Source organism: Chenopodium album, chromosome 20, assembly GCF_948465745.1.
Source record: "Chenopodium album chromosome 20, dcCheAlbu1.1, whole genome shotgun sequence".
Taxonomy (NCBI): domain Eukaryota; kingdom Viridiplantae; phylum Streptophyta; class Magnoliopsida; order Caryophyllales; family Amaranthaceae; genus Chenopodium; species Chenopodium album.
In genome coordinates this window covers 24358459-24378604 of record NC_137853.1, presented here as the reverse complement: position 1 = coordinate 24378604, position 20146 = coordinate 24358459, and the positions used below count along the sequence as shown (strand labels likewise).

The 20146-nt window shown below is 36.6% G+C and overlaps 1 long non-coding RNA gene across 1 annotated transcript; it reads right to left on the bottom strand.

Annotated features, from left to right (window-relative positions):
* Positions 1 to 11700: 11700 nt before the first annotated feature.
* Positions 11701 to 18489, bottom strand: LOC145597401 (uncharacterized). Its single transcript, XR_014103348.1, has 3 exons — positions 18353 to 18489; positions 12741 to 13332; positions 11701 to 12362 (listed from the first exon to the last, which is right to left on the bottom strand). It is a non-coding gene; the product is annotated as an uncharacterized LOC145597401 (long non-coding RNA).
* Positions 18490 to 20146: the final 1657 nt, after the last annotated feature.

The following is a 20146-nucleotide window of genomic DNA, read 5'->3' as shown; positions in this document are numbered from 1 at the left end:
ACCATCCTCCTAAGGTCATTGTGGGACTGCTCTATATGACCTCTAGCTTGACCTATATTCCGTAAGTCCCAAACAATCTTAGAATCATTCCTAGGGGGTGGTGTGGTGGAGGCATATGAGGTGATGATGGCACTACCATGGGTTCAAGCTGGGGTGGTGGTGGTGGTGCTTTCCCCTAGGCATGGGCAACTACACTAGTAGAAAAAACTTAATGGCAAGCGGTTCAAACCCCCTAATGGCAAGCGGTTTTGAACCGCACGCATGGGCTTAGGGGGCTTGCCATTAGCCATTTAAATGGCAAGCGGTGCGCTTGCCATTACTAGAGAAAGGGCAGCCGTTTTGGCACCAAACCGCTGCCCATTATGGATGGGTATAAAAAATTATTATTATTATTTTTTCTTCACATAAATTGATACACAAACCAAACATATGTAAAACATTAATATTTTTATTAATTATTTGTTGTAATATTACATTTACGTCAAAAAAAATTAATACAGGTAATAAAATTAATACAACTAATACAAATAATAAAATCAGCTCTATAAAAAAAAATAAAAAAAAGCTCATGTTCCACCGTACCACCAGGCACGACCACCAACACCACCGGCCCACCACCACCCACCACGACCCCTACCAACACCGAAAAACCGGCCAGCACCACCACCCACCACGACCCCCACCAACACCAGGAAACCGACTAGCACCACCACCCACCACGACCCCATCAATACTAGAACACTAGCCAATACCACTACCTACCACGACCCCCACCAACAACAGATCGACCTGAAACAAACCAATTCAACCACACACATCACAATAAAATAAAATAAAAAAAATGAAAAACAAAATAAAAGATGAAAAAAGGGAAATACCTTGAATTCCACCAAAACATCAAAATTGGCTTTAAATTTGGATTTTATGGGTCAAATTCGACCATAAAAACTCTAGATCAAGAGTTTTTATTGTCGAATTTGACCTAAAAAACTTTGAAGCCCACACGAATTTACTCGAATAAGTGTTGGCTTGAATTAGGGTCTTAGCTTGAAAACCCACACGAATTTGCTCGAAAACCCACAAACACCAATGAGGTTCTTGGCTTGAATTGGCTCGAAAACCCACCGGACTATCACCAAAATTAGCTCGATTAAGTGAGGCGTGAGAGAGGAAAGAAAGAAATGAGAGAGAAGGAGATGGAGAAAGGAGAGATGAGAAGAAAGAGAAGGAGATGGCGTGACAATGGATGGGAGAGAGGAAAGAGAAGTGAGGGCGTGAATGGGAGGAGAGAGAAGTGAAACTGATGGTTGAGAAGAGAGGGAGAGAACCGAGAAATAAAGCGGAAAGGGGAGAGTGGAGGGAGATAAGGGCCGTGAGATGGGGATTGGGCCAAATATTTCAACTTAGGGTTTGATTATTAGCAGATCCCGCTTTTTTTTTTTTTTTTTTAAATGGCAATCGTTTTGGGGTTGCACTGCTTGCTAATATAACTAATGGCGGTTTAACCTTAAGTTGCTTGTCATTATATATAATGGCAAGCGGTTCGCGCCAAAACCGCTTGCCAATCAATATTAGAGGTTTTTTTTAAAAAAAATTGGGTAAATGGCAAGCGGATTTTTAAAATCGCTTGCCATTTGGGGCTTCCCATTACGTTTTTTCTACTGGTGCTAAGATGTCATAGGTGTAAGACTCTTGCTCAGGGAGAAAGGCGGTCAACTCGGGGTTAGGAAGGGGAAAGACACGCAATGGTTGCTCTATTCCTACCCTAACACACCAATGGGGAATTTGTTGGTTATCCAACTCTACTCAATCCAAACCCTTAAGATACCTAGAGGTCATATAGGTGTCCCCCCCACAATTAGTGAAAACCTGAGGTCTAGTCTCACTAAACTCAACTTTCTTAACCATTATCCTAGTGATAAGGCCTCCTAATCGGATAGGGGTTGTATGAGTGGTACTAGCGGTGGCATGTTTACTCAAATGGTGGATAATATATCTACCTATGTTCATTTGCCAAACCCAAACACATAGTGTCCTATGATTGCTAGTTCATTGGTTCGTGCGTTGTGCGGCTCATTCCTACCTAGAAAACAAGCGCCCGAAAATCTTTGCCAGATTTTAGGGACGGGATGATGAATAGATCGGGCACTAGCATGTTGGGCGTTTGGGGGTGGTAAACTAGTTAAAACACGATAAATATCTTCCATTTTATACTCTTCATGCCAATGGTGGGGGTGTTCAGATTCCAAATCAAATAATTTGCAAAATTCAATAAAGGCTAAACTAATATGTTTTATTGTTCAACCTAAAATACAAATTAGGACCATTTTCAGTATTAACAACATTCAAAGAAGACAAGAATTCACATGTTAGTTCATGATAAGTAGGATTATGCATGTCAACAAAATTTTCTCATCCTATATCATTCATGAATCTTCTAACATGTTCATACAATCCTAAAGACTCAGGGGTAGGTCGGTGTGTAACCACCGAGCATGAATTACCTCACGCTCATAGAGCTTGATGAGCCGTTCCCGTTGGGTTTCCGTTGTGATTCAGATGTCCGACTTTTGAGCGAGTTGTAATTCTAGGTCTCAACCTTGGCTTGAGCTTGAACCATGCCCCCCTTGAGTTCTTAACCTCTTTGACGCCATTTTTGAATACGGGTTTGGAAAAAAATTGTTCGAAATTGAACAAAAGTGGTATAGAAATGTATAGGATGAAGAGAGGAGAAGGAAAATGTAAAAAAATTTCGGATTTGGGTGAGAAATGGAGAGGAGTTCTTAGAGAGAAGGTAGAGAAAATTTGAATTTTTAGAGAGAGAAAGAATGGAGGAAAGAGAAATAAGGGGGAAATAAAGAAGAAAGAAGAAGAAAGAAGAAGGAGAGAAGGGCGGCCGAATGTGATCTAATGTAATTGATTTTCCCCTTCTCGCGCCTGGTCGGGCGCCTGCTCGCTCGATCGGGCGAGTTAACTCTTCATAGTTAGTCAACTCTCGCGCTTGGTCGGGCGGTAGCTTGCCCTGGTCGGGCAAAAATTTAGTCCGTACTCGTCAATTCTCGCGCCCGGTCAGGCACGCCTTCGCTCGATCGGGCAATAATCTTGATTTTTTTCTAAGCTTCCCCTCGCGCCCGGTCGAGCAGAGTTTCGCCCGATCGAGCGAAAATCTTCTTTTTGAGACTCCTTTCTCGCGCCCGGTCGGGCGCACTACAACACTAGGAGTTCAATTTTCTTTTTTTTTCCCTCCAAATTTGGCTAACTTTTTTCATTCAAACTTGTACAAAAACTCTAAAAGTCATGAAATTCCCTCCTCTCTCCTCTCACAAGAAAAAGAAAGAAAGAAAAATAAACTAAAAAGCAAGAAAATACGGGTTGTCTCCCGCAAAGCGCTGGTTTATCTAGGTCCCGCACGATCCTCTTACCACATGTCACTCAAGATGAACTGGAATCGATTAGGTGAAGTAGTTCAACCGCACCAATCGTAGCCCCTTACTTCATGGTATAGCTTAAGTCTTTGACCATTTACCTTGAACTCACTACATGCTCGTCGATCAATTCCACAGAACCAAATTTATTTGCCCTTTTGACAGTAACAGGACCCGACCACCTTGACTTTGACTTTCATGGGAAAGTTTAAGTGTAAGATTGAACAACAAAACTTTGTCACCCTCTTTGAAATCTCTCGAAAGGATCATCTTGTCGTGTTATCTCTTGGTCTTCTCCTTGTAGAGACATGCACCATCATAGGTTGTCAACCTAAACTCATCTAGTTGATTAAGTTGAAGAAGCCTCTTTTCTCCCGCTAGCTTAGCATCCAAATTGAGCTCCTTAATAGCCCAATATGCCTTGTACTCTAATTCCACCAGGAGGTGACATGCTTTACCATACACAAGTCTATAGGGAGTAGTACCAATTGGGGTCTTAAATGCAATCTGTACGCCCAAAGGGTGTCATTCCAACTAGGCCTGTTCACGGATCGGATATCCGATCCGAAATCACATTTCGGATCGGATATCCGAACCTTCGGATATTAGATTTTGATATCCGAATCCGATCCGAAAATTTCGGATATCCGATATCCGATATCCGAAATCATTCGGATCGGATGTTTCGGATATCCATTATCCGATATTAATGAAAATTGTATAAATCTCATTAAATGTTTTGCTTTTTGTATCGTTAAGCATAGTAGTCTTTTAGAAGACTATTTAATTGGCATACATAATAAACTAATAAAGTCTATTTAATTACCACAAATACAAAAAACTATAACAGTAGCAGCCTTCTTTGTTAGTTTGGCGATAAGACCAACAAGTTGGTGAGCAAACCCAACAATAGAGGAGACACATACACATATTAAAAATCAAAATTCCCAACAGATGAATCCTTATAATCTTTTAATTACCAGAGGAGAGTTGAATGGTGATTTGTTGAGCAACGGAGAACAAACCAACAAATTGGCGACTGAACGGCGGAGTTTGGAATATAGGGTTCCTTTTAGAGAGATGAGAAAGAGGCGGAAGTAGGTGAGAACTGAGAACTCACTAGGTTTGTTGGGCATTAAAAATTATTTTATAATATTATTATAAAAATATTTTTGAAAATTTTATATGTACTAATGTATTGTCATATACATATCAGGCTTACAATTTCAGATATCAGTTCGGATATCTGAAAGAAATATCCGATAATATTCGGATATTTTTCGGATATCGGATATCCGAAAATTTGAAAATCAGTATTTGAATCCGTATCCGATATCCGTTTTTTCGGATCGGATATCCGATCCGAAATGATTTTTCGGATCGGATATCCAAAAAATCGGATCAAATACGGATCGGATTTTCGGATTTTCGGATTCTCGGATAGTTTTGAACAGCCCTAATTCCAACTTATCACTCCAATCTTTCCTTGATTTTGCTACCACCTTCTCTAGAATGGCCTTGATCTCACGGTTAGAGACTTCAACTTGGTCACTCGTTTGGGGATGGTAGGCTAAACCTGTCCTATAGTATACACCAAACTTTTTGAGGAGAGTGTCTAACTTTTGCTCATGAAAGTGAGATCCTCCATCACTGATTATAGCTCTAGGAACTCCAAATCTTGGAAAGATGGTTTTCTTAAAGAGCTTATGGACAACCTTGGCATCATTGGCAGGAGTGGCAATGGCTTCAACCCACTTAGATACATAATCAACGGCGACAAAAATATAACGATTTCCCCTTGAAGAAGGAAACAGTCTGTAAGGAGGGTTTTCCCATCGAAAGGGGATCCTTCTCCTTAGATGCCCATGACCCTTTAAAAGCCTAGGACTTTACACTTTTTGGGGTGTATTAAAATTTGAATTTCTGACTGTTTGGGGGACCTTGAATTAGAATTGATTCTATCATCACGCTTTTTTGTAAGAAACAAGTAGGAGTCGCTAATGAGTTTTAGGAAAACTCATAAACTTCGTTATGCCTTTCTCCCAAGTAGAGTTCAAGGGATAATTAGCACGAATAATAAGTTTACTCATGCCCAAATTGGTCTACGTGTACTAGAGATGAGTTCGGGAGCAAGAGTACTAAAATAACGTTCTTTTTAGGGAGGAATCGCTATTCTAGCCATAGTGCGGCCTCTACTAGCTCTTCTTTTTTCACAATTTCATCACCAAACAATATATGCAACGTGATACCTAAAAACTAAGTTAGTTGATTTTATTTACACACGTTAATTATGTAGGAATTACATTGCAAAAGTCGTTATTCTTATTTAATCAAATTCGTCAAAAGAACGATAAATAAACAATATTCGCCTTGTCTTAAATGATAAAACAACAATTAATTATTCAAATTCTAGTCTTGATTAACAAAAGAGTACGTACTATGTGGATTAATTAATTAAAAGTTTTTTTAAAGTGATCAAACAACACTAATTAATAAATTTAAGTTATTTAAAAAATAAAAGAAAATTGATTTATCTAATTGCTCTGGAAACTAATCGTTCTTCTTTTATGCTAAATCTCCTTCTTATGCGTTATGGACTTTCTTTATTCTTCGTACCTCAAGAGCTTCAATGGATGGATTATGGTTGAAGATTATTTGGGAAGAAAGAGGAAACAGTTAGTATGATAGTATGAGGGTTTGAGAGAGATTAGGGATTTTAGAATTTAGGGTTTAGAATTCTGTCTTTTCTGTCTCTTTAGTGCTGAACCAAGACCCCTATTTATTTATAGGCATAGGAATCTAAGTTTAGGGTTTTATAGCTACGGCTTCAGGTGGCGCGCGCAACTCTCTGAGTCGCGCTGGGTGCCGCGTCCATCTTAATGAGTCGCGTGCACCAGGCGCGCGCAACTTATTGAGTTGCGTTGGTATGCGGTTTGCCTTATATGAAAACGTGTTTGTAAAACTTTCATAACTTTTTATTGTAAAGTCGGATTAAGGAGTGTGAGATATAATTTGAAAGCTCTAAATATCTAATTCCCAATGTCATTGAAATTAGGTTAAAATATGTTATGGATCAAAAGTTATGGTCGTTAGAGTGCAAGGGTGTCGGTTTTAGGGCCCGATTTAGTGTTTTAGATAATAACTTCTTCGTTTTAGCTCAGAATTGGGCTTATAATATACCGTTGGAAAGCTCTTTTAAAGGGCTATCCATTTGTATAGTCCATTCATGGAAATTTGATGGTTGATTTTTCTGTTTGGTTCAGTTTTCAACAATGTAAGATCCGTTGGATCTAATCATTGCATTTGACGCATTTGGGTCCATTATTAATCAAGTTTAAACATGAATGAACACGTTTTAGGCCTAATTAGTAATTTTTTAAGGCTATAAGATAACTTGGTCTCAAATATTGGTTTAAATTACTTCATAATGCTTTTCGTAGTCCATAAACACTTCAACTTTGATCTAGCATGAAAAACGGGTTTTTTGTAACATCATCGCACTTCCTTTCGGGACAAGAGGCCAAAAGTAGGTGTCTACAGTTGGTGAATTAGCTTGTTGGGCATGTGTTGGTTTGTTGGATTGATTTCTTTATTTTCCCCTCCCATGGGTTATTTGATTTATGTTTGAGTGTATTGTCGCATTCAAGCTTGGGGGAGGGTATTCTATCATGTTTGGTGGTATATTGATTCATATATGCTATGCACATTTGTATATGCATTTCCATGTTCTTTGTAAAAAAAAATTAAACTCCAAAAATTTTTGTTTCTATCAAGGCAAATTTGCTATGTGTTTTGTTATGTTCTTACTTTGGACATATTACTTTTGGACTTGTACCATTGAATGCTTTTCTTCTTAAATGGTAACGGTGTGCACGGTTCAAGAGTATGCTTGGTTGATTCAAGGATAGAGTATGCTAAGTTAGTGTGTATAGAACTTTTGGGACCTTGAAGCCCGAGTCTACTTGCTTGTGGTAAGATGGAAGTTTCTTCCTAGAGTGAATTTGAAACTAATAGTGAGTTTTTGCTACATCCATGTGAGGTTTCACATTTTCTAGCCTTCTACATATTTGCATGAGCGGCATGGATCCTTGACTATTGCTTACTTTATCTAGAACTTGTCTTTTATCTCTCGAGATCGAGACCAAACCATTTGGGAAGGACAAAGGCATCTTTTTTGGGGTGGTAATTTTTCTTTTTCTAGGATAGATTTATCTTTTTTGTTTTCGGATGTACATTTGCCTAGTTGCTAACCATTTGAGCCATAAACCTTCTTTTCAAGCCATATCTTTAGTTTTTGAGACTTTTGTTTCATTCTTGTTTCCATTCTTGGTTTTTGTGAAGCAATTGGTCCCTTTATTATTGGATATTATGGTGTGTAAGTTTGGAAATTTGGTTCTTTTGATGTAAGCAAGTTTGTGTTTTGTATATTGTGTAAATAAAGGCAAATGAATAAATGGAAAATTCGTCCATAGTTAAAAAAAGGCAAGGACATAGCAAGTGCAAAGTTGAAAAAGCTATCCATAGTTAAAAGAGGCGAGGACAAAGTAATAATAAAAAAAATAAGGAAAATTCCCATTGGTACACCCGTGGTTTTGACTTTCCTATGGATACACTCTTAAATTTTTGCCTTCCCAACGGTATACCCGTGGTTTGGTCTTTTTCCAACCGTGACTAACACCGTTAAAAAATAGTTCACTAATTTAAAATAATTAAAGAAAAGACTATATTACCCCTTTTAAACATTTAATGTTTCGATTTGCATGTCGAAAATTGTTCGGTTAAAGTTTTAGAAGTCATGTTAGCTCTTAAGGATTCAAACCTCGAAATTAGCAAAAAAAAACGCAAATGTTTCATGTGCGTGTTAAAAAATATCTCGGTTTGCGTGCCGTTACTTTTTTGTTATAGTAATTGTTCGGTTATGGTTTTAGGGGTCATTTTGTCCGTTTAAGAATCTGAATAGAACTCAAAGTAGTCAAAAAATTAACGAAAATGTCACGTTTTATGTGTCATGACAAAAAAAAAGGAAATATCATGACGTGTAAAATGTGATATTTTCGTTAATTTTTTGACAATTTCGAGTTCGATTTAGAACCATTAAGGGTCAAAATGACCCTTTAAACCTTAACCAAACAAGTAATATCACAAAAAGTAACAACACGCATACCGAGACATTTTTGACACGCATATGAGAACATTTACGTTATTTTTTTGCTAATTTCGAGGTTAATTTGGATCCTTAAGGACTAACATGACTCTCAAAACTTTAACTGAATAATTTTCAACAAGCAAATTGAGAAACTAGATGTTTAAAAAGGGTATTATTGTCTTTTCCTTAATTATTTTAATTAATGAAATACTTTTTAACGGTGTTTGTCACGGTTGGGAAAAAGACCAAACCATGGGTGTACCAATGGGAAGACAAAAATTTAGGAGTGTATCAATGGGAAAAGTCAAAACCACGAGTGTAACAATGGGAATTTCCCAAAAAATAAAAAGAAAAAATGTGAAAAATGAAGAAGTTCAATAATATTTTGATGTAAGTGTATTTCTCCCTATTTTGAGCATTGAGGACAATGTTCCATTTAAGCTTGGGGGAAGCGTTCTTATGCTTTTTGTATATATGTTTGTAATCTTGTCTTTGGATAAGCTTGGGAGTGTTGGTGTTTTGTTTGGTGATTACTTGATTGTGGTGTTAAGGATTGATCACCCTTTGCTTCACAAATTAGGTACACCACCAAATTTAAAATTTTAGCCTACCTTACCATATTCGCCCACACGTTACAACCTTAAAAAGCCCTTTTGACCTTTTTGGTTGAGTCACAAGTCGGTGGAGGGAGATATGAGTCAAGCCTATGGAGCGGTTTACCTAGTCAAGATGTCGAGTAGCCTTAGAATCTCTTCTTTTCCGGTTCCTTCGAGGAATCATTGAGATGCTCACTAGAGGTGAATTTGAAACTAGTAGGAAGAACGCGGTTGATGGTTGTCATAAATGGCACCCATTTAATAAGTATTTAGGTTGTTTTTCCCTTCTTTTCATGGCTTTCATGCCTAATAAATGCTTAGATTTATGATCATGGTCTTAGTTTTACCTTTCCTCTCTTATTTTGTAGCTTTTGTGCATTTCTTTGGTTTTTCTAGTCTTTTCTTCTTTATTTGCTCTATTTTCGTGGTTGTAGGTACTGTACGAGGTTCGGGTCTTGATATTGGTGATTTACTAAGGTGGAGGAAGCTTTTGGAGCAAGCTCATGGCAGTAGGAAAGCTCAAGATGCTAGGAGGTGGATTTTCCAAGTCTAAGTTCTTGCGCTCTCAATCCGTGCTTTCATAAAGAAGTGGTGTTGAACCCACTGTCAAGTTCTATTTGGGACTGCCACTTCTGTTGTTCATCATCATCATATCGCGCGTCCACTTGAAAACCTTAGCGAACGCACGAAGCCGCGAGAAGATCGGAAACCCCAGAAATGCGCGGGCATGCAACGCACGGGCGCGGGTGCGCCACCAGCCACCGCGAGCGTGGGGTGTGCCTCCTTACCCGCGCGAGCGCGCTTCCCTGGGTATCGCCTTGCTCGGTTTTTGTTTTCGCGCCTTTTATAAATACCTTTGTAACCCCTATTTTGGAATCAAGTTTCATTTTATATTTTGATCATATTCTTATTTTAATTGAGAGCTTGTCTCTCTAGTTTTTAGGGTTAGTTTAGGAGTAGATTTTAGAGAGAGAAAGTGAGGAATTTCAATGGTGATTTGAGTGATTGAAGATTGAAGGAGACAATTGTATTGAAGATCATCAAATCAATCAATGAGGATTTCTAACTCTATCTCATTTTATTGCTATGTTTAGTTAATTCATGTTTGTTTGGTTTGATTTTGATGTTTGATCTTGATTAGTGTAATTGGTCTTCATATATTGTTGAATCTTGATTTCTTTGGTTGTTTATGATGTTTTTAGAGTAGTTGTTTGGCTAGGGATAGGGTGAAACTTATGAATACATATTGGGGATCAAAATCCATCGAGACAGGTCTCGAAGGATGATTGGATTAAGTCAAGAGACTTATATTGATAAGGTTCTTGATAGGTTTTCCATGAAAGACTCTAAGAGAGGATTTCTCCCCATGTCTCATGGCATCACTCTTAGTAAATCTCAGTGCCCTAAAACGGCATAGGAGATGAGACGAGTAAGTGATAAACCTTATGCTTCGGCAATAGGATCAATCATGTATGCCATGATATGTACAAGGCCGGATGTTGCATATGCTCTAAGCATGTGTAGCAGGTTTCAGGCAAATCCAGGAGAAGCACACTAGACAGCTGCCAAGAACATCCTTAAGTACTTGAGAAGGACTAAAGAGATGTTTCTAGTGTATGGTGGCGAAAAGGAATTGGTTGTCACAGGTTATACTGATGCGAGTTTCCAAACAGACAGAGATGACTTTAGATCTCAATCTGGGTACATTTTCTGTCTGAATGGAGGAGCAGTGAGCTGGAAAAGTTCAAAGCAAAGCACTGTCGCAGACTCTACGACAAAATCAGAGTATATAGCTGCTGTTGAAGCAACTAAAGAAGCAGTTTGGATAAAGAAGTTCCTAATTGAACTGGACATTGTACCAAATGTTCAAAAGGGAATCGAGTTGTTTTGTGACAATAATGGTGATATTTCTCAATCAAAGGAAGCTAGGTCACATTTCCAATCCAAGCATGTACACTACAAGAAAAAGGGGTATTAGCGACGGTCAAAGTAGTCGCAAATCCGTCGCAAAAATGAATTTGCGACGGATTTGCAACTACTTTGGTTAGTTGCCAAACACCTCGTCGCAAATCCATTTTTGCGACTAATTTTTGAACAATTGCAAATTTAGCGACGGATTTGCAACACCTTTGCAACTACCATTTAGCGACTAACTTTTAAATTTTAGCAACTAAATCATTGTCCGTCGTAAAATATTTGCGACGGATTAGCAACTACAGAGACCAATGTTTTAAGACTACCTTTGCGACTACAAGACCAAACTTTTGCAACCACGAGACTAAACCTTTGCGACTACAGAGACTAGTTTTATTGCGACGGATTTGCGACTACTTACGAGACCAAACTTTTGCGACTACAAAACTAATTATTTGTAACAGATTAGCAACTACTGAGAATAATTATTTTGCAACTAACTAATCAGTCTCTAAACCAAATTTGCAGTCGCTAAATTTTTGCGAATGATTATCAATATTTGAGACCATAATTTAGCGACAACCAATATCAATCACAAAAAAAGGTAACCACGCATAAATTCAAATAACCAAGATGTTAATTTTATTCAAATATCCAAAATATAATCAATTTTGTATCAATGTATTAATAAATAATATTTAATACATATGACTAATTGTTTCAAAAGTCACCTCCCATATAAAAAATGCTACTTCAAATAAGAACTAATGACAATGTAAAAGACCAGTTGTTCACAAAATTACCCCCAAGAAAATAAAAATCACTTAGTTGTATCACAAGAGTGGGTGACTGTAGGCGTAGGAGGTTTAGAAGGACGGTAACGTTGTTGGACAAGTGATGCCATTTCCTACATGTTTTATGCATAGCTAATTTTTCCTTCTTCCATGTATCTTTTTCGATCTCATGATTTTCGATGAATTCCTTAGCATATTTTAAGCTCTATGACGCTATTGTTTGGCTTTCTTCTACCTTGTTATGGTTTTCTTCCGCCATCTTCTTTAATTCTTCAACTTGAGAGCTTAGTTGAGAAATCATGAAAGGAGTGGAAGATGATGCAGTAAGTTGAGAAGTAGAATTGCTCTTGTAATACATTTGTGAAGCACTCCCTAAACTGTAGACTTTTCCTTTCTTTTGCCCACCTACAACCTCCAAGTAGACTTTGTTAGGGTTTATCTCAATTCCTTTGTTCTTATATTCCTCAAGTTTTTCCATATATTCTCCCTGCATTAAGATATGTATTAGTAACTTTGATCTCAAATGTCAAAACTTAAAAAGACTAAAAACATTTTTAAATAAATAAAGTTCAAATAAAAATTGCAACACTTATAGCAAAATAATTTATGTAAGCAGTTATTAGTAAAAATTTCGGCAAAATCTCCTTTGTAAATTGAAGAATTCCCTCCTATAGGGTATGACTTCAAAATAAATCTGTTTCAATTCACATTATGCCATACCACATTAATCATATGATTAATGCCGGCAAATCATTCTCATCCTCCAACTCAATCACACAAACAAATAAACAATCTATAGTATCTCCAAACATTAACTACCATATTTTTTTTGTAATCTTAGCAAAATTTAGAAGTATACTCATACCATGACTTTTTAAGACTTGCCACCCATCAATTCAACTTCATCATTGCCCACACAAACAGAATGAGTGCTCTCATAGACTTCAGCAGCAGTTGGTAAAATTCCATCCTTTTTCTTTGTCTTGTATAAGTTGTTAGCACTAAAAAAAATACAACAAAAAATAGGGGGACATAGACTACAGAGCAATTGTAATAAAGACCAGTTATAGTTATCTCTTAGTGGCTAAAAAGTTTCTACTTGCTTCAATCCTATATTAAAAATCATAAGTTTGCTGCTAAAATCATACACTTACCAATTTTTTAACTACTTGAGGAGTATATACGCTACCTTGGTGATGGCCAGGGTCAAACTTAGCTTCTCTAATGTTTGGCTACATAACCGATTATGTCTTTCTTGGTTAGAACGTTTCAGAAAAATCAGAATGCTTACGATTATTTATAAATTCAGCTCAAACAATGTCAGTCATGAAACTAACTTGCTTATGGAGAGCCATTTTGTAAACTTGGTTCAATGTACCCCTAAGTCGGTCCCCAGCTTTTTTGTCAAATTCTCTCCTAGCCTTAGCATTGAACTCGGGTCTCCAAGTATATGGACGCTGCACATAATTAACAAGTAAAGTTTTTAATTTTAACTCAAAATAGCATATTATACATAAATAATCTCTAACTTTTTTTTACAAGTACTATCATTAATGCAATTAAGGATTGTATTACCTTTTTGTAGTATGCTTGTATATATAATGAAACAGGACATAAGAACTTTTTATTTCTGATTTATTTAACAAAAAGCAGCCCAACTTCATATTGATTTCATAGTATATCACTAGTTCTCAACAGACGGCAGTTGATATTTGCAGCATCATTTATTTATTAGTTAACGAAAATTGTCAAATAACTTTGCCTCAGCTAACAAGCAACAATTATACTTCTTAATTTCCAAGATTTCCCGTATGCATAAGCAAAAAAGTAACATCTCGTCCAAATATGAATACCAAGCATAGCAAATTAGCCAAGGGACTTCATATAAATCAGACACACAATTGTGCCAACACTCCAACAGGGAAACAGAGTATAAATCAGACACAATTTAGCATAGCCACATTTAGCTTGCTTCAAAAGAATATATAAGAGAGGAGCTGACACAGAGCATCTTCTAGCTTTTCCATTCAAAAGCCAGAGCAACAATGACACAGAGCAGCTGCATACAATGCATAATTGACAAACAGTTTTAAACATCCCCAATGCATAACTGTATTTAGCCCTTCAATTTTGGTGGAATATAACATTTTTTGTACTCTTCTAATTACATTATTTGATAACAGCAATTGTGAATTTAATTAATCAACACTTTTTTTTTTGGCAAGTCATATTATATCAAAATAAAGATTGAGATCGTACATCATACAAATAAGATGGCTGATAAGTGACTTTTATGTCACTTTTAGGGTGTTTATTGAGTCGTATTCCGGCTTATTTTCCAATAATTTCACCCTTTTTTATCCTTCATTTCTATTATTTTATTATTCTCGTCTTTTATATTTATTTTGAGTATTTTTGGAGCGTTTTAGTTTATTTTCTTTATTTTATTAGTTTTAGTCTATTTTCGTATTTTATTTTATTTTATTTGTTTGCGTAGTTTTAATTATTTTTTTTGGTTTAGTTTTATGTCCCTTATTTTCTAGTTTATTTCTATTTTATTTATTTTATTTTATTTTATTTGTCTTGGTTTTATTTTATTTCGTCCTTTATTTATTTTCATTTTTATTTATTTCTATTTTATTTATTTTATTTTATGTCCCGATCCTCTCCTCGGTTTTCTTGGTTTGTGTAGGATTGTGTTCGAGTTCAAAGTCCGAGATTCGAGGCACATGATTTGAGCCAAACATCGAGGCACTAGCTGCTGACCCTAACAACCTGTTGCTGCCAGCGTTAACCTTCACCGCACCTCCCTTATCCTCCACCACACCAAATCCCCTGCTCCCTCACGCACACAGCAGCCCACCACAATCAGCCACCCAATCCCTTGCTCCCCTCAACAACACCAGCATCTCACAGCAATACAACTCAGCCTAACACCACCAACCTCCACCGCAGCCACTCTCACACAACCAGCACCAGCCCACGCAACTCCCTTACCCCCCACAACACCACCAACACCAATCCCCTGCTACCTCACGCAACCCAGCCTCACCTCCCATTTCGCCACCAAAATCACCACTTAACCACGCTGCCCATCCAACAGCAACAACAGCAAACACGCAACTCACCCCACACCTGAACCACCAATCACCCCCGTAACAACCACCAGCTCCACCTACAATTTTCACGCAACAACCACCAGCAGCAACCCGCAACAATAGCAGCGAATTCCGGCCTCCCCTCTTCACCATTTGCAAGCAATCGAACCTCAACTAAGGTCCAATTTGATTGGAACTTCACGGCCGCGCAGCCCTGTCAGAAGGCGCACGCAATTGGAGTTCACAAAACAGATTGTAAGCCGAAGCAATTGCGCGACCTCCACGCGACATCTTCGCGGGCGCACATATCTGGGTTCAATTTGAGCCACTTCACGAGTTTTGCACGTGACAATTAATGATGATTTCACAGTGAAGCTTGGTGATTACCGTTGATCTTCGACTTGGGATAATGATGACCGTTGATGAAGGTGAGGCGGTGGTGATTAAAATTTCAGATAGCCAAATGAAGGAGAAGGGAATAGGGGCTGATTTGGGGGGTATTTCGTGGGTTTTGTTTTCTTTTTAATTTCTTTTTCCTTTTTTCTTTCTTTTTTATTTTATTTTTATTAATTTGATTAGTTTTATTTTTCCTTTTTACTTATTTTATTTTATTATTTTAGCTTGTATTATAAATACCCCTTTGGGGTTATTTTCTCCCAACTTTCAATCAACATTTTTCTACCCTAGATTAGATTAGAGTAGTTTAGTTCTTTTATTTTCTCTCTCTTAGGGTTAGATTAGGAGTTTCTCTCTCTAGTTTAGGAGTAGTTTAGAGAGAGAAAGCTTGGATTTTTCATGGAGTTTTTGGGAATTTGAAGAAGCAAATTTGTGGATTTTTCTTCTCATTTATTCAATGAGTCTTCCTAACTTTCTCTCACCTTTATTGCTTTTATTTATTATTGTTTTTGCTTATTTATTTGTTTATTTGAGTAGATTAATTAGTTTAGTTATTTGATTCTTGCTTTTATTATTATTTTACCTTGTTTTCCATGTTTTTGTTCATTATGTTAGCTTAGATTTTGTTCTAGGGAAATGGATGAAGATTATGTTAATAAGTTGAATGATTGATTGTGATTTGTATGAAATTGTTTCTTGATTATTGTGTATGGATGATGCTTAAATGGATTAGAATCTTTCTAGCTAATTGATTCTATGCTTTTAATTGTGCTTTCAATCAATTGTGCGAGAGTGAGTTGGTTGAGGGTCTAAATTCTTCCATACCTTTGCTAGGCTAGTTGCACGAGAGTGAATTAGTTTAGTAGGATAATTAACATGCTTAATTGTGCGAGAGTGAGTTAAATGTGTTAATTGTTCCTAATCGAGGTCATTTTCATCTAATTGTTTGATGTTGTTGAATGCATTGATGTAATTAGATTCCACTTTCCCTAGTTTTAGTTATTTGCTCTTAGTAGTGTTTAGTTGAACCTCTCTTTACCTCACAAGCTTTCCTAGTAATCTAGTTGGCATAGATTGATACACTTAGTCCTTTTGGGTTCGACCCTTTTACTTACCCCTATACTCGTATTAGGGTAGTTTAGGATTATAAATTTCTAATTTGATTAGGGTTAGTAGACCTAACGACACTACCTAATCCCTCGATCAATGGCGCTAGAGTTTACCTCTTTACACCTTGTAGGAAGGGTTAAGGAGAGGATTCTTCATTTTCATGGCCCTAAACGAACGCCCCTGAGTCAAGCTTTAGGGACTCCTAAACTAACAGACTAAAAACAGCTTAATAAAGGCCTGCAGAAGATAAAGGAGGAAGAACATTCCACCAGTCCGCCTTTTCTACTGTCAAACCTGTTCAGAAGAGCTAACAATACCACTGAAATTGGGAACATGTTAAAGGACAGAATACTAATGGCCCTAGACTAAATTATCATATCCCCCTCCAACTGATCAGCAACATGCTTCTATCCAAGACCCTAATATAGCATCCACTTCATAGTAGCTGAGGAATTGACCTCCAATAAACGATTGAATCTGTCTCACCCACAGCTTGTCCAAGCTAAAACCCAAAGTAAATTCATGAGTGCTGCTTTTTCCATATGAAAATCTTTACATTTATGCCAAACTGCAGACTTTATAAGGCATACATTCTCCTAAGACACAGGAGCTTTCTAAAACAAATTGATACCATTGTCCATAATTCCATAAGTACGCTCGGCAGCTCTACTCCAAGAAATTCTTATATATGTAATTTAGTACACAGCTATAGGCTATAGATAGATAGCCGATCTACACATATGTAATATAGTCTTCTTATATATGCTCATAAATTATCACACTTGCTATAGACAGAGAGAGATGCTATAGGGAGAGACATATGTAATATTGTTGACATTCTAGCTAACTCACTCTTGGGGGGGTGGGGGTGGGGGGGGTGGGGGTGGGGGTGGGGGGGTGGGGGGGGTGAGTGAGAGAGATGCTATTGAAATATCAGTCTCTTTAATTAAATGACCCAAGAATCAGATTTTACTACCTATATTCAAACAAATCAGAAGCACAAATCAAAACCACTGACTACTACAATTTTTTTGGCATGTTCAGAATTTGATATGTTTGGCTACTTGACATCTCCCTGGGTGCCTCATAATAAAAGATAATGTTTATCAGAGATAATCAAAGTAAGTGAGAATCAAATTAAAGGTAAATAAAGCTTTAATAATTAGGAGTTATAAGCAGTATAAAGTAGGTAAAACCAACACACCTCTAGTGTTCAAATCCCCACATAGCATATTAATCGAAAATATGAATTAGAAAGTTAAAACTTCACAATTAATCAGATTATTCACCAAACATGATATGAGTAGCAATGCTAGAATATAATTATCATATCACTTTAATCAAAGTATTCAATTTGACAAATCACCACAACTTTCAAGCCCCCTTAACCCATAAAAATAATTGAGAAATGCTTGCTTGCAATTCGCATATAAGTATCAGGTAAGTAATAAATAAATAAATAAATAAAAACAATTCTTGCTACTGCCATATTTGCAATTTCCGTATAAGTATCAGATAAAAAACAATTAAAACCAATTTTCAATTCGCATATAAGTATCAGATAAAAAACAATTCTTGCTACTGCCATATTCTGTAGAAAAAAAAAAAAAAAAATTGCATATAACATACTTCAATTTGCAACTTTTAAGAACAATTTATGCTTCGTATTATAATCAGATAAAAAAAAATCGCAAATCAATCAACTCGCAATTCAATCAATAACCAGATTAAAACCAATTCGCAATGGATATCAGATTAAAATCAAAAAATGGAAAGAGAAAAACACAATGATAACCCTAAAATTCGCATATGGCAAATTACAGTAAGAAAAAGATGGAATGGACTATATGAAGGAGAAGATTAAGTTACTCACCTGGGAGGAGATGTGGTGGCGCAAAGGCGGCTGTTGACGACGACGGCAAAAGGTTTGTTGTTCTGAAATTCAGAATGGAAGCGGGTTTTTTTTTTCCGGAAAAAAGAGTCTTGTATGATTATGAATAAAGGAATAAGAATAAGTAGTTATGGGAGTTTTTGTTTTTTTTTTGCGGCAACAGCTTATTATATTAAGAGTTTTTTATTTCTTTATTAATAAATTTTAAAAACAATGGTAGCGAGTTGCAATAGTAGTCGCAAATTTTTTTTAAAAAAATGGTTTCAAAATTATTAACCTTGGCAACTAAAATTTAGTCGCAAAAAGTTATAAGAGCGTCGTAGATTAGCGACCGCATAGAAACTATTACAAAGTCGGTTGTAAATTTGGCAACTACTCGTTTTTTTCAGTCGCAAAATACTTCATGCGACTAATTATTATGGTAGTCGCAAAAATTAGTTGCTAATTAGCAACCGCGTAGCAACTACTTCAAAATCAGTTGCAAAAGTTGCAACTACTTGTTTTTTTCAGTCGCAAAAATAATTTTTGCGACGGATTATTATGGTAGTCGCAAAAATCAGTCGCTAATTTCCCTTTTTCTTGTAGTGGTAGAGAGGAAGTATTACCTCATTCGAGAGATCGTTGACAGAGGAGATGTCAAGATGTGCAAAATTCATACGGATGTGAATATCGCTGATCCACTTACTAAACCCCTTCTAACTCCAAAGCATGAGAAACATGCTAATGAAATTGGATTGAGGCGAATGATGTAATTAGAAGTTGTTTTTGTTTTGAGAAAAATAAATTACATATGTAATACATTCATTTGCAGAATTATGTTTAATCAGAAATTCTATTATTTCTCTTATTTAATTGTGGTTTTAATATTAAATAAAATGTCCAAAATAATTATGAATTGATGGGCTCACTAGGTTGATGACCTTTTGAATGAAACCCCACAGGTGAACAAAATTCATACATTATTTAAGTTCCTAGTTCGAAATCATTAAACTGGACATAAATGATTTCACAAATTAGAACTAGCATGTAAGATTGATTGGATAGTGCAGTTTCATGTGCTATGGGAGCATAGTGATGATGCTCGGTCAATCACATGGATATGCATGAATGATGCATGATCGAACTATAGACCTACTTTGAAGTTCAAGTATAGAACTTCCGGATATATTAGTGGATTCCTTTGACATGAGTGGAACACTGATTCTATTCAATGATTGTTTTGACTGTGGTACATTCAAACGTCTTGCCGTAACTGGAGATTATAAAGGATGTTTCCCGGTCACTTTATGAATTGAGTGGGAGCTTTTGTTGCCACAAGATTGGATTGAGTCTATCTATTGACTAGGAGTGTGTCTTAGCCCCTTGAAGAGGGAGAATTCAGAAAATGCATGGGCGTGCTCAAATGTTTTACATAGTAACAGTTTGTTTTGTAATTCTAACTCAGATTTCAAGAAAAGATTTGTAGACTAATATGATCATGACATGAGATGCAATCATATTATCAAATCGACACACATTGACTTAAGGAATTTGAATATTGTGCACTTGTCTCAGACAAGTGGGAGATTGAAGGAGTTATGTCTTCGATAAGTGCAATTACTAGATATATCAAAGGATCATAGTTATGGAGATAATAAGTTCATACTATAAGGTTGCCAATGTCTATTGCTAGATATGACAATTGGTCTTTGGGCTTGTCAAATGGTCCAAAGCCTTATAGGATGGATCCTACAAGGTCACACACTAGAGTATTGGGTTAAACAAGTTGGAGGCCCA